The 14374-nt window shown below is 37.4% G+C and overlaps 1 protein-coding gene across 1 annotated transcript in view; it reads right to left on the bottom strand.

The window, feature by feature from the left end:
* EIF4G3 (eukaryotic translation initiation factor 4 gamma 3) overlaps positions 1-14374 on the bottom strand; it is a 228172-nt gene that overhangs the window by 174672 nt on the left and 39126 nt on the right. The gene's annotated exons all lie outside the window — the stretch shown is intronic.

Genomic DNA, 14374 nt, shown 5'->3' on the forward strand with positions numbered 1-14374 from the left:
CTAAAACTAATGATGTAATGTATGGGGATTAACATAAGAATAAAAAAAAATAATATATATATAAAAAAAAAAATCAAAGTCACTTAATCCAAAACATGGTTCTAATAAATGACTTAAATCTGAATGAAGCTTCAGGTAAAACAAAATACAATTAATCTACCCAAATACTAATAGATAGTGTATCATCTCTCCTCACCCCACTTCTCCCATTACGGTCTTAAAGCAGAACAATTCTTGCTTTGCTTTTGATTTATTTAGGAAAAAATATTTCAGCTGTTGAAATAAATGTTTTATGATACTGATTTACAATAAGGGCGAAAACAAACTATAGAAATGTCATGTTATCATTTCAGGTATGATTTTCAAATTTTTTCATCTTGAATTCTATTAAAAGAGTTAATTCTATTCAAAGACTTAACAGCAATGGATCAGACGCCACCTTTAATTTCTTTTGCCCAGGATTCTATAGAGCACTGAGCAAACAGCAAAAAGAGGAGAATATGGTAAAGAAGAACCAGCGAGAGGCCATAATACACTTAACAAAATAAAACGGAGCATGCATAAACCAGAAACGGTGCACTTGGACTTTTTTCCAAATACATCATAAGGCAATGAGGACTGTTTCTCAAAGCAAATAATAGATGTGCCTACTAGATAGAATTTTTCCTTTTCGTGTACTATAATGTTTACCTGACAGTTAACAATGCTGAATGATTTCTGGAAAAGTTCACAGATAAACCTCACTGTGTTTCTGGATAACATCAAGGTCATTACCACGGCTTACTGAGTGGTTACCATGGGATTTCTAAACCACTCTAAATACCAGCTTTGCCTGAGGTGTAAGTCGTGCGTGTGTTTTGTTTTTTTTAAAATAATTCTGCAGGGGAAACATATCAGACAAAATAAATACACTGATAGTCAAACTAATAATTAAATCTTTTAATAATATAAGACAACAATATCTAATGATATAAGTGCCTATATAGCAAGGTCTGGTTTTCAGCACTAATGAACAGTTGTGAGATGATTTTGAAGTGTTTAGAAAAAGTCCCATAAACATGGCATTAAACGTCATGCCAGAGAAGACAAACAATTCATTTCCTAAATTAATTCCAACTCTAGAGAACAAACTGATGGTTACCAGAGGCAGGGGGGATGGGTAAAACAGGTGACGGGGGATGAAGGAGTGCACTTGTTGTGATGAGCATATGGGTGTACGGAACGGTTGCACCACTACATTGCACACCTAAATTAATATCACACTGTATGTAAAATAACTAGAATTTAAATAAAAATTCAAAAACACACACAACAGTGGGAAAATAAAAACAAACTTAAAAAACAATGTTAAATACTCCAAAACTGTTTTAGCACAGGAAATGCAATGAACATTTATTGAGCTTTCAGGACCTCTGCGTTCATTATTTGATTTAATTCTCACACCATCCTGTGATGTAGGTACAGGCATACCTGTACCTATTGTGTTTCACTTTATTGCACAGTGCAGATACCGCTTTTACTGTAAACTCAAGTTTTGTGGCAATGCTACGTTAAGCAAGTCTATCGGTGCCACGTTTCCAACAGCATTCACTCACTTCATGTCTCTGTGTCACTTTACAATATTGCAAATATTTTCATTACTATATTTGTTATAGTGATCTGTGATGAGTGATTATGACTCACTCAAAGCTTAGGATGGTTAGCAATTATGTGTAGCAATAAAGTCTTTTTAAATTAAGGTTACATACATTGTTTGTTTTAGAGATAATGCTATGGCACACTTAACAGACTACAGGTAGAGTATAAACATAACTTGCTTGGCACGGGAAAACCAAAAAGTTCCATTTGGAGGGAGTAACTTATCCAAGTTCTCATAATTAACAAGAGGTAGACCTGGGATTCATAACCTGGTCTGTATTTTTTGTTAAGGATTTATTTATCTGAGAGAGAGTGAGCCGGGGGTGGGGCGCGCGAGGGGGGAGACATGGGCAGAGGGAGAGAGAATCCCAAGCAGACTCCCCATTGACCGTGGAGTCTGAGGTGGGGCTTGGTCCCACGACCCTGAGATCATGACCTGAGAGCCAAAATTAAGAGGCAGAGGCTCAACCAACTAAGCCACCCAGGTGACCCTGACCCAAGTGTATTTTTAAAAAGAAACTTCACTTTCTGTAATGCAGCCTTCATACTGTAGCAAAGAGAATTCTTTCCTGTGGTTTATACTTTGGATGTCACGGTGGAGCTCTCTGCCTTAGAAAAAATGGGAAGACTATAGGATCAATCTCTTTTTAAATTTCAATCAGTAGAGAAAATCTTGCTGGGACTCTATCACTGTTCAACTGTTAGGTTGTACTCGAGGCCTCTTCAGAAGTACTCCAGCAGAGAGTATTCATTTCTGAATGGAATCTCTTTTCAACACCAGAGACATGATTGTTAGAAAATTAAAAGGGCTGTATTTTAAATGTTATCTAACACAAACACTGCTCTTACTTAATTGTGGCTTTTGGACATTTTTAAATGAATGTTTTAGGCAATTCAACTATTCATTAAGTCATAATATGTGTTTCATTCTGCATTCGGACCATCCAATTACTCTTACTCTTTCTTACCTCACAAAGAGATATTTAATGAGCATTACTCTTCACAAACTGAAGTGTACTTTACTATCATTCATCACCCATCTCAACAGCTGTACCTGTTATACCAGTCTTCTGATCAACTAAATACTAGAAATAATTACCAAAATAAACAGAACTCTAGAATGAGACAATTTTGACAAACTTATTTCACAACATATTCTGTAAACTGAAATAATTAGCACAAAAAAAAGATGACCCTTAATCTCTCATATTACATTTCTTTAAATACCTTACCATATAAAATCAGTTACTCAGAGACTGTACTTCTTTGTACCTAACCACCATGACTTTATATAACGCTTACTTGTGGATTATGTTCAGAGAATATTCAGACCAGAAAATGAAACCATTTGCTAAGAAAAGGCAATAAATTCTAATTTCAATATAGTTCTGAACTGATTTTTAAAACCCTAAACCCCTGTCATGGTATCCTGACCAAGGACTTTTCCAGCTTAGGAATCCAATCTTAAATATTTAATTCATGGGGGGCGCCTGGGTGGCTCAGTTGGTTAAGCGACTGCCTTCGGCTCAGGTCATGATCCTGGAGTCCCTGGATCGAGTCCCGCATCGGGCTCCCTGCTCGGCAGGGAGCCTGCCTCTCCCTCTGACCCTCCTCCCTCTCATGCTCTCTGTCTCTCGTTCTCTCTGTCTCAAATAAATAAATAAAAAATAAATAAATAAAAAAAAATTTAATTCATGGGGCTTCTGACTTCCGCTATGGTCAGATGATCTCTGAGTACTGGAATGGAGCCCAGCCACCAGCTCCTCAATCTACAATCAGCAGGGAGTCTGCTTGTCCCTTCCCCTGTTCTCTATGCCCCTGCTCCTGTTCATGGGCAGGCCCTCTCTCACTCTCTCTAAATAAATAAAATCTTTAAAAACATTTAATTCATGATAAAGGACAGCTGGAATACTGAGAAAAGATTCCCACACACTTCCTCAAAATAAACCTCCTCAGAGCCAGCTCTCTAAAGATTCAACAGTAGAGTATTTGGCTCTTTTTTAGTTAAGTTTGTACCTGTAAAATAAAGTTTTGCTGAACTATACAGAAACTTGTCTGTTTAGCCAACTAAAGCACCATGCAAACAGCCACAAAGTGACACTTCTGGACTATTTCATTTAGGCCTATTTCCATCCATCAAAGATTTAAGGACTTACTTATGATTCAGATACTAGACTAGTTATATGGAAGTTTTGAAAACCTTGCCATTTAAAATTTGAAAACAACATACTGCAGCTGTAAATCCAGGAAGAGCTGACTGTACTGACACCAAAAGCACCTGCAACCAGTGTGTTCTTCCTCTGCTTGTAACAGAAGGCCCAATTATACAACACCTGTCAGGATAGAATTTTGTTCTATCATCAAAATAAATCAGTATACATTAGCAATAGTGTAAAAACCTTTTGAATATAGACTGTGATACAAAGTATATCACCAGTAAGTAGTTATTAACGGTTTCCTGTAGACACCAGACAGAAGTGATTTCTCAAAGCCACCTTCCCTAAATTAAGAAATGGCCCAATTCATTGAGTTTGTATGTCGTCTAAAAGTACTCCCTTTCACTGAAAGCTACTCCCAGCAAAGAACACCTAAGAAGTGTCATTTAGGGAGTGGGTATTTCCTGTTCCACAGTTTTCTTCTCAACATTGGAATTACCTTGGGCCCCATCCCAAGCAATTAAATGCAAATCTCTGAAGAATGAGACCCAGGCATCGGAATGTTCTAATGGCAGCCAGGATGAGAACCACTGATACGTTTCTCATTTCTGAGCAGTGACATTATATGGAACAGGAAAGCATTGCCTAAGTTTACCACTATTTCTGTATTCTTTATACTTAAGTTCAACACTTAAATGCTATGGTTTTCCACCTAGACAATGATGGACTCCTATGATAGAACTGCTTTCACAATATACCTAGATCTGGGGCGCCTGGGTGGCTCAGTCGTTAGCGGCTGCCTTCTGCTCAGGTCATGATCCCAGGGTCCTGGGATCGAGCTCCACATCGGGCTCCCTGCTCGGCGGGAAGCCTGCTTCTCCCTCTCCCTCTCCCCCTCCTTGTGTTCCCTCTCTCGCTGTCTCTCTCTCTGTCAAATAAATAAATAAAATCTTAAAAAAAACAAAAAAACAACAAAAAAAACAATATACCTAGATCTGACAGGCTACTTGCTTTCCCACAATACTATATACTCTTCCTTATTTAGCTTTTCCCTACACAGCCTAACAACCCAGTACCAGGTCCTCCAGGCTACTGGACTAAAAGCACTGGTCTGCCTATAAGGGAGAATTCAGTGCCTGGTTCACTGAATTCCCAGGTAGCAAAGGTATTCTATAATCTGTGCACTGCTGGCTCTGTGCTTCCAATGTCCGTATCCGCTATTCATCTCACCTCCTGTACTTTCTACTTCTCTACTACTTTTCTCCCTCCATCGCTCCCATCTTTATTTAGTTTCTGATTTCTTCTCCTACTTTTCATACAAACATTCCTAGCCAGACTCCCCATCCCATTCATTTGTCACACTGGATAGAATCTTCACTCCAGGTCCTGTTGAATCTCTGTTAAGACTAGCTCCTCCTCCACTAATTTCTTGAATTCCAGATTTAGATGTGTGGCTCTACATTTAAGAACCAGAAGTCTAAATATTATGTGGCTGAATTTTTATAAAGCCCCAAGTTTGCAAATTTAAGTTGCTTCAGGTGACTGTTTTTACTATTTCATAAAAATAACGTTGTTAAGCGGTGGTTGTAGTATTCCCAAAAGTATTTATGAAAGCAGAGTTTGTTTAAACTAAACCTGAAATAAAGTACTATGGTGAATTATGAGAAAGCAAGGAAGAGTGCCAAGAGTTAGGATCTAGGGATATGGACTTGATCCCTTACCAATGCTACCTAAGGTCCTGAAGCAAATCATTTCATATTTCCCACTCAAACCTCCCAATATATAAAATGGGAATGATCCTATCTATCTCATAGTGTTTCTTTAATAATATAATACAGTGAACTGAGAAGTGCTCTGAAAACTCTAACCTATAAAGCAATCTATCACCAAGACATTATCCTTAAATACTATAATCTGATGAGTACACAATAAACACTAGCTCACACTGTTATAATTCAAATTATGTTACGAAGGACAGCTTTTAGTTAAAATTATTTCTCAATGTTTCCACAGTCAGGTCTTCCTACCACTGTCTATTTGTTCAAAAGCTGAAATTTTTGAGAATTTATTATTCTGATTCCTACCATATTAGATCTACTTATAGAGACTGTTACAACAATGGCTTTTCATGTAAGATAATCTTTTCAAAGACACTCTAAGGATGGCCATTCTTCAAGAAATCTGTATTTCCTTTTTTTTTTTTTTTAAGATTTTATTTATTTATTAGAGTGAGAGAGAGAGCACAAGCTGGAGGGAGGGGCAAAGAGAGGGAGGCACAGGGAGTCTGAGCAAGAAGCTGGGATCATGACCTGAGCTGAAGGCAGACACTTAACTGACTGCGCCACCCAGGCGCCCCAAGAAAACTGTATTTCTTAAGGCTTTTGGAGAAGTCAAACTAAGCAGAACACAAAGATTCAGTGAAGGGTGCCTTCTGTATGAAACCAGCTTTTAACAGCTTTAATCTTTTCTATAAATTGTACAAAGTTCTATAATCTCATTTTCTTGCATGCATTTCAACAGTGGTTTTTTGTTTTCCTCTTTTGGTTTTATATCTTCCTAAAACTTCACTATTATGGAAGCTAAAAGATAATCACTCTCAAAACCAAAGAGATAGTAGAACAATGCCTTCTAGGTCTTTGATATTTATTCTCTTTGCCTGTTGGTCAGCCTCCAGTTTTTCTGCTCCTTCTCTTCCTTCTTACAAGTTGCCAAATGGTTATGTAAATAAGCCAGCTGGCTTCTGAGTCATCACTTCCACATCCAACTTCTCTAATTCTCAATGTGAACCTTAATACGCTCTATGAACCTTAACAGCCCTTGAAATTTTTCAATGTCTTTTTGAACATAGCAGTTGGACTTTCAGGGATTTTTCCCACCCTGATAGGGTTGTTATTGATACCTGTTGCTCACATTCTAGCAAGTATATCTATCATCCCTTCTAAACATGCCTTTCCTCTTGGTAACCCAAGGACCTAAATAGACATTTCTCCAAAAAATATACACAAATGGCCAATAAGCACATGAAAAGATCAACATCACTAATCATTAGTGACATGCAAATATATTCTCTCTGTCTCACCCATATGAATTTTCTGACCCCAGCATTAAGTTTGCTATTATTCAAAAGGAGCACATTCTGAATCACAGTAGACATAAACTGGCCAACTCAAAGCTTAAAGTATTAAAAGGAAAGTTAGTTACTACACAAAAATTCTTGATTCCTAGTATTAAAACAGATAAAGCACTATGGCAATTTACAGCTGTGTTTACAATCAACACCATCATAACAAGAAGTACACCAAGCTCGGGTATGAATTAAATAAAACCTACAATCCCAAAGCATAATGTAACAATCTTCCATTCAGATCATCTGTTCATTTATTTTCAATTTTTTATCTTCTACTATATGCCTTTAAGACTAAACATTTCCTCTGAATACCACTTTATTCGCATGAATAGGATTCACAAAATCTTATATGAAGTGATATCTCTCATTCATTTCCAAAGATAACATTCACAGTTTTGGTTTTATCTTTAATTCAAGAGATTTATAAACTTCCAAATAAATAGATTTTGTTATTTACTCCCACATTATGTTTAAGATTATGGAAAATACAAAATTATGTTCAACATTTTAAAATAAATCATAATTCTGGTAAGCTTTTTTAAAAACAGTAATTATGTTCTGTATTTTAGCTTAAACATAACTTAGATTGTTATTCTTTTGTTAAGCTCTAATTCTGTCATATATTCAAAAAAGGATGTAAAAAAATAAAAAGGAATAAAAGGATATAACTATATTGGAATCTGACATTTTTCTCTCAGCCTAACATGAACAAATTTTTTAAATGCCCTTTGAGTACTTGAAAAAATAAAAAGCATGATCTTAGTTGAACAAGAAAAAAAATATTTAAACAAATTTAATAATTATTATTTCAATGCAATTATCAGTAGCTTTTTAAATCTTTTATCTTAGATGAAACAGTAAAAAGTTATCTACAGGGGCGCCTGGGTGGCTCAGTCGGTTAAGCGACTGCCTTCGGCTCAGGTCATGATCCCAAGGTCCCGAGATCGAGCCCCGCATCCGACTCCCTGCTCGGCGGGAGGCCTGCTTCTCCCTCTCCCACTCCCCCTACTTGTGTTCACTCTCTCGCTGTGTCTCTCTCTGTCAAATAAATAAAATTTTTAAAAAAAAAAAGTTATCTACATATTGTTAGTTTGATACTTACAATGTTCAAATCATGGATATCCTCATTTTTATTATGATTAAATGTGTACAAAATTTTCATACATAGTATTCCTGTGCTGATATGTATGTAGTATTTATATATTTATATCTGTATCTCTTTATTTAAAACAAGTTCAACTATTTGTATCATTTGCCTAGATCAGAAGCTGACAAACTATGGCCCTTGGCGTGTGTTTTCCTAAGGCCAGCTGAACAAAATTTTTCATATTTAAAGGAAGAGAAGAAGGAGGGAGAGAGGGACAGAAGGGGGTGTTGAGGGGACTGAGGGAGGAGAAGGGGGAGCGAAAAGAATGTGGGGAGGGGAATAGGAGGAGAAGTGGGAGGAGAATAATATGCAAAAGACTATCTGGCCCACAAAACCCAAATTTTTACCAGCTGGCCTTAACAGCTTAAGTGTGCTGATCTATGTCGGGTTGACAATTTTTTTCTATGAACATTCAGACAGCAAATATTTTAGGCTTTGGAGGCCATACAATCTCTAGTAACTCTTCAACTCTGCAGTTGTAACCCAAAAACAAAATCCATAAATAAATTAGTACGGCTGTGTTCCACTAAAAAAAACTTTTTTTTTAAGATTTTTTTTATTTATTGACAGAGAGAGAGAGAGCACAAACAGGGGGAGCAGCAGAGGGAGAAGGGAGAAGCAGGCTCTCTGGGAAGCAGGGAGCCCAATGCAGGGCTTGATCCCAGGACCCTGGGATGGTGACCTGAACCAAAGGCAGACGCTTAACCGACTGAGCCATTCAGGTGCCCCCACCCCCAGTAAAATTTCATGTACCAAAAACAGAAGAAGGGGGTCCGCTGGATGGCTCAGTTGGTTAAGCATCTGCTTTTGGCTCAGGTCATGTCATGACCCCAGGGTCCTGAGATCGAGCCCCACATCGGGCTCCCTGCTCCGCGGGAAGCCTGCTTCTCCCTCTCCCACTCCCCCTGCTTGTGTTCCCTCTCTCGCTGTGTCTCCTCTCTGTCAAATAAGTAAATAAAATCTTTAAAAAAAAAAAAAAAGTCCCACATAGGGCTAGGCTCCTTGCTCGGTGGGGAGCCTGCTTCTCCCTCTGCCTGCCACTCCCCCTGCTAGTGCTCTCTCTCTCTCCTAAAAATAAATAAATGAAATCTTAAAAAACAAACAAACAAAAAAAAACAGAGGAGAGGGGCCATAGTTTGCCAACACCTCATCTACATGATTTTTTTTTAAAGATTTTTTTTTGCATTGAATTCTTGCACTGAAGCAACCATTGTAAAGGCTGCTTAAGCCTGCTTTCTTTTCATTAGCATTTTCCTATTAATGGTTCCATACTTTTGTTTTCAGTCTTTCTGCATCATGTTTAAATGCATATACCTAAATTTTTGGTTTTGACCAATTTGAGTCACTAATAGAGGAATTTAACTTCATTATTATTATAGTGACTAACACGTTTCATAGTCCTACTATTTTATCACATTTACTTTGTATTATCCTCTTTCCTATCTTCTTTTAAATTCATTGGGGTGTATTGGTTCCACCTTATTCTTTACTAGTAAAGAAATTACATATCCTTCTACTACTGTATGTGCCAGTTACTTACCTATTGTCTTTCAGTTCTAACCTCCTATAAGTAGGAGGGTGCTTTCACCCCCTGTCAGCATGGTTCCAGATACCAGCTCCATTCAGATCCCGCCTCTCAAAGCCATTAGAGATGCCAACAACAGACAGGCATGCAAAAAGTACCAGCCTCATCTAATTCTCTCACCTACAGTTTCTGTTGTCTAAGGACCAACCTGTAGTAACTCCCTTCTCAGAATTGTCAGCAACACTCCCCAAAGAACCTTCATGCTACTAGGTCTGGCAACACCACCACTTCTTTCATTCCTCCAGCATTAGGGATGTTAGCTGCTTCCTGTGGTTATTAATCTCTGTATTACCTCAGCATTTCCTTGATAATCAATCAGCTGGTATGAAAAATTTATGTATTAAATCCCCTCTATTTGAAATACTTAGTACAGTTGTTTTCTTTCCCCTGACAAAATATTAAGAGCTGCACTGCTAAACTATTTAGGTTGTCATGCTGTCAACTGTACTCAACAGGCAGATTTAAATTTTGGAAATGAACTGTAAAAGAAGATGTTCAATTTTAATGGTGATCAAGAATAAGAACTGAAATAATAAACAGTCTTGAATAATATAGTGTAGTATGTGAAAATGGAGTATCACTGGAAGGGAACTGAAGAGATTTATTTTGCCTGTAAAGTATGATAAAATATTGGCAACTTAATTTTTCTTCTACATACCACCTAGTTAGCTATCTATGAAACAAAATACTGGGCAGGCAGAAACACATAATATTAGAAGGGGAAAACTGAGATAGCTTAAGAGTTTATGATTCTTCACAGAGAAAAAAAATAAGGGTTCATCAATTGATAAAAGTTTAAAATCAAGGGTGCCTGGCTGGCTCAGTCAGAAGAGTATGGTTAATCTCAGGTTCATGAGTTCAAGCCCCATGTTGGGTGTAAGAGATTACTTAAATAATTAACAAATTTTAAAGGTCAACTAAAAACTTTTTAAAAAAATGTTTAAAATCTGAAACTAATGATGTACTGTATGTACTATATTGAATTTAAATTAAAAAAATAAAAATAGGGGTGCTTGGGTGGCTCAATCATTAAGCATCTGCCTTCGGCTCAGGTCATGATCCCAGGGTCCTGGAATCGAGCCCCGCATCAGGCTCCCTGCTCTGCAGGAAGCCTGCTTCTCCCTCTCCACTCCCCCTGCTTGTGTTCCCTTTCTCACTATCTCTGTCAAATAAATAAATATTTTTAAAAAAACAAAAAAAGTGGGCGCCTGGGTGGCTCAGTCGTTAAGCGTCTGCCTTCGGCTCAGGTGATGATCCCAGGGTCCTGGGATCGGGTCCCACATCGGGCTCCCTGCTCAGCAGGAAGCCTGCTTCTCGCTCTCCCACTCCCCCTGCTTGTGTTCCTGCTCTCGCTATCTCTCTCTCTGTCAAATAAATAAATAAAATATTTGGAAAAAAAAAAAAGTTTAAAATCAGATTTAGCTCTTCCTCACATCAGTGTGAATGAACATGTGAGTAACAGGAATAGTAAATAAATTTATGCACTAAGAAAAAAATTTGTTTGGTAAGTGAATTATAATATTTTATTTTCATAAGAGTCACTTTATATATCAATGTATAATATTCTTTGTTGATAGTTACTTGATTCTACTTGCTTTATTTTTTAAAAATATTTAAGTAATCTTACACCCAACATGGGGCTCAAACTCACAACCCCGAGATAAAGAGTTGCATGCTACTCTGAGCCAGCCATGCACCCTGATTCTACTTGCTTTAAATATAACTTAAATTCTCCTTCACTATTCACTGACAACTTAAAATTACTGCAAAGGTATATAATTTGTGTTGACTGCTGAGTCATTGAAATTCACAATTTTTAGTTCTATAAAGATGCTAGCTTTTTTTTTTTAAGATGCTAGCTTTTAAACACCATACCTCGTAGTTAGCAAAACACTTCAAATAGTCATCTGATCCTTGATAAGACAAATACAGTTGACCCTTGCACAACTCAAGAATTAGAGGCAATGACCCTCCTTCGCAGCTGAAAATCCACATATAACTTGACTCCCTGAAAACCTAACTACTAACAGCCTAGTGTTGACCAGAAGACTCACCAATGACATAAACAGTGGATTAACATGTATTTTGTATATATATTATAAACTATTCTTATAATACAGTAAGCTAGAGAAAAGAAAATCGTAAGGAAAATAGATTTACAGTACTGTACTGCATTTATCAAAAAAAATCTGCATATAAGTAGATCCACACAGTTCAAACCTGTGTCGTTCAAGGGTCAAATGTACTCTATAATAAGCTTCTCTCTCCCTTCTTCCATCCCTTCCAAACTGATTCCCCTCCCCATCCCATTAATCTGGGGTATAAACACATATATCCATCTGTATGATTAAACTCAGGACAATATTCTATCTCCTGTACTTATCCCATCTGCAGACCTTTCTCCCAGAGTCTTATTTGCCCACTTCCCCCAGAGCTCTCTGAATCACATAAATGGTACCGTGGATGGAGTTGTGTGTCTCCCTCACCCACCCCCCACAACTCATATATTAAAGCCCTATCCACAGCGTGATGATATTTGGAGATAGGGTCTTTGAGAGACAGTTAGGTTTAGATGAGGTCATGGGGATGGGGCCCTCATGGTGGGAGTAGTGCTTTTTCAAGAGACACCAGAGAGATTGCATGTCTCTCTCTCTGCCATATAAGAACATAACAAGGTGGCCTTCTGCCACCCAAAAAGGACCTCACAAGAAACCAATGCAGCCATTACTTTGATCTTGGACTTCCCAGCATCCAGAAGTATGAGAAATGAACATCTGCTGTTTAAGCCACCCAGTCTATGGTATTTTGTTATAGCAGCCCAGGCAGACTAAGACAAATGGAATAGGAATTTCTGCGGGAAATATCTCAAGCAGTTTGAATTGAACTGTCAGGCTGCTCCATTTCCTGATTCTCTTTAAAATTCACCTGCTCAATTCCCCATCCCAAATTTACTGGCACATGCTAATTTCTGTAGCTGAAGTGAAGTTGCAATTTTCAGGGCCATAAAATCTAAAAAATCTGAATGTCAAAGCCAGTGAAAAATAAATTGATGGCACTCACGTGAATTTCTCTTCTAAAACTAGGGGAAATAAGTGAAATGTGAAATTCCAAAGTGGTAAAATTGCAAGGAAAATGCTGAGAAAATGCACTACCTATTAAAACAGATGAGTGGTAGCCCTAGAAATCAAGAAAATGCAGAATCAGACTTAAAAATACAAAGAACAAACTGATGGTTGCCAAAGGGAAGGGGGCTGGAGGAATGAGTGAAGAGGAGTAAGAGATAAAGGCTTCCAGTTAAGGAACGAGTAAGTCACAGGAATAAAATTTACACCACAGAGAATATAGTCAGAGGTTTGGAATAGCATTGTATGGTGACAGATGGTAGTACAATTGTGGTGAGCACAGTATAAGGTACAGAGTTGCTGAATCACTATGTTGTCCATCTGAAACTAATGTAACATTGTGTGTGGACTATCCTCAAATAAGAGAACAAGGAGGAGGAGGAGGAAGCAGTGCTCCCCTCAGGATGTGTCCAGAGAAAGCAACTCTAAAGATGTGAAAGATAGAATCCTAAACCTTTTTCTCCTTGACAGAGCTTGGATAAAAACGAACATCATCAACAAAACCTGACATATCAAAGACAACAGAAGAAATGTCTATGAAATCACAGTTTTTACAGACTGATTCTTACAAAATTCTTTGGCTTTCAAAAACAAAGTTGAATTAATGTAGGATTTTAAAACTTTCACTTTTTATACTTTAATATTTCAAAATATAAGTTCTCGTCTTATATATTTGCCAAACAGAATCTACAACTTGGAGTTTAGGGTGACGAAAATCTGAATAATTACAACTTAACTATCATCCCTACAGCAACAGTTAAAAAAAAAAAAAACCAACTAAAGAAATTTTGAATGAAAATCACTAAGGTTTTCTAGATACATGCAATGAAAAGTATGATCAAGCATATAAAAATTACTTTAGGCATGTTTCATGGTAAGTTACAAGACTGCATAAAAAATGAAATTCACCTGATAGAAAAACATTTGAAGTCCTACCTTATAAATATGGTTACAACTGTTTTAATAATAAAAACAAAAAAGACAAAACAGCTGAAATTCTCCAAACAAATACGACATTAAAACAGTCTCAACAATTAGAGGAAAAAGCTTATCATAATTATTTAGCATATACCAGATGAAACCACAGACATAAATGATCTGGATATTTTATAGGTCCTTGTTACTAATGATATTTGTAAAGGTATGTTAACTGGTAAAGTGTTTAAGGACAATATGTGTTGAAGAAGTTTTCATGAAGGCATAAATTTTTAAGTACATATATTAACAATTAGAGGGGAAAAAAGAAACAGATGATTTGGCACCATGAGGGCCAACTCAATACAGTCAGTACTGCAGGTTTCTGAACCCACATCAAATCCCTATGTGGTGGGAATGCAGCTTCCAAACACAACCCATCTCAAAAAAAGACTGCCTTAAAAAAAAAAAAAAAAAAAGTCTGCCTTGGGCGCCTGGGTGGCTCAGATGGTTAAGCGTCTGCCTTCGGCTCAGGTCATGATCCCAGGGTCCTGGGATCGAGTCCCACATCGGGCTCCCCGCTCAGCGGGGAGCCTGCTTCTCCCTCTGACCCTCTCCCCTCTCATGCTGTTTCTCTCTCGCTCGCTCTCTAAAAAATAAATAAAATCTTTAAAAAAAAAAAAA

Source organism: Leptonychotes weddellii, chromosome 4 (genome assembly GCF_054177405.1).
Source record: "Leptonychotes weddellii isolate Sample4059 chromosome 4, ASM5417740v2, whole genome shotgun sequence".
NCBI classification, from domain to species: domain Eukaryota; kingdom Metazoa; phylum Chordata; class Mammalia; order Carnivora; family Phocidae; genus Leptonychotes; species Leptonychotes weddellii.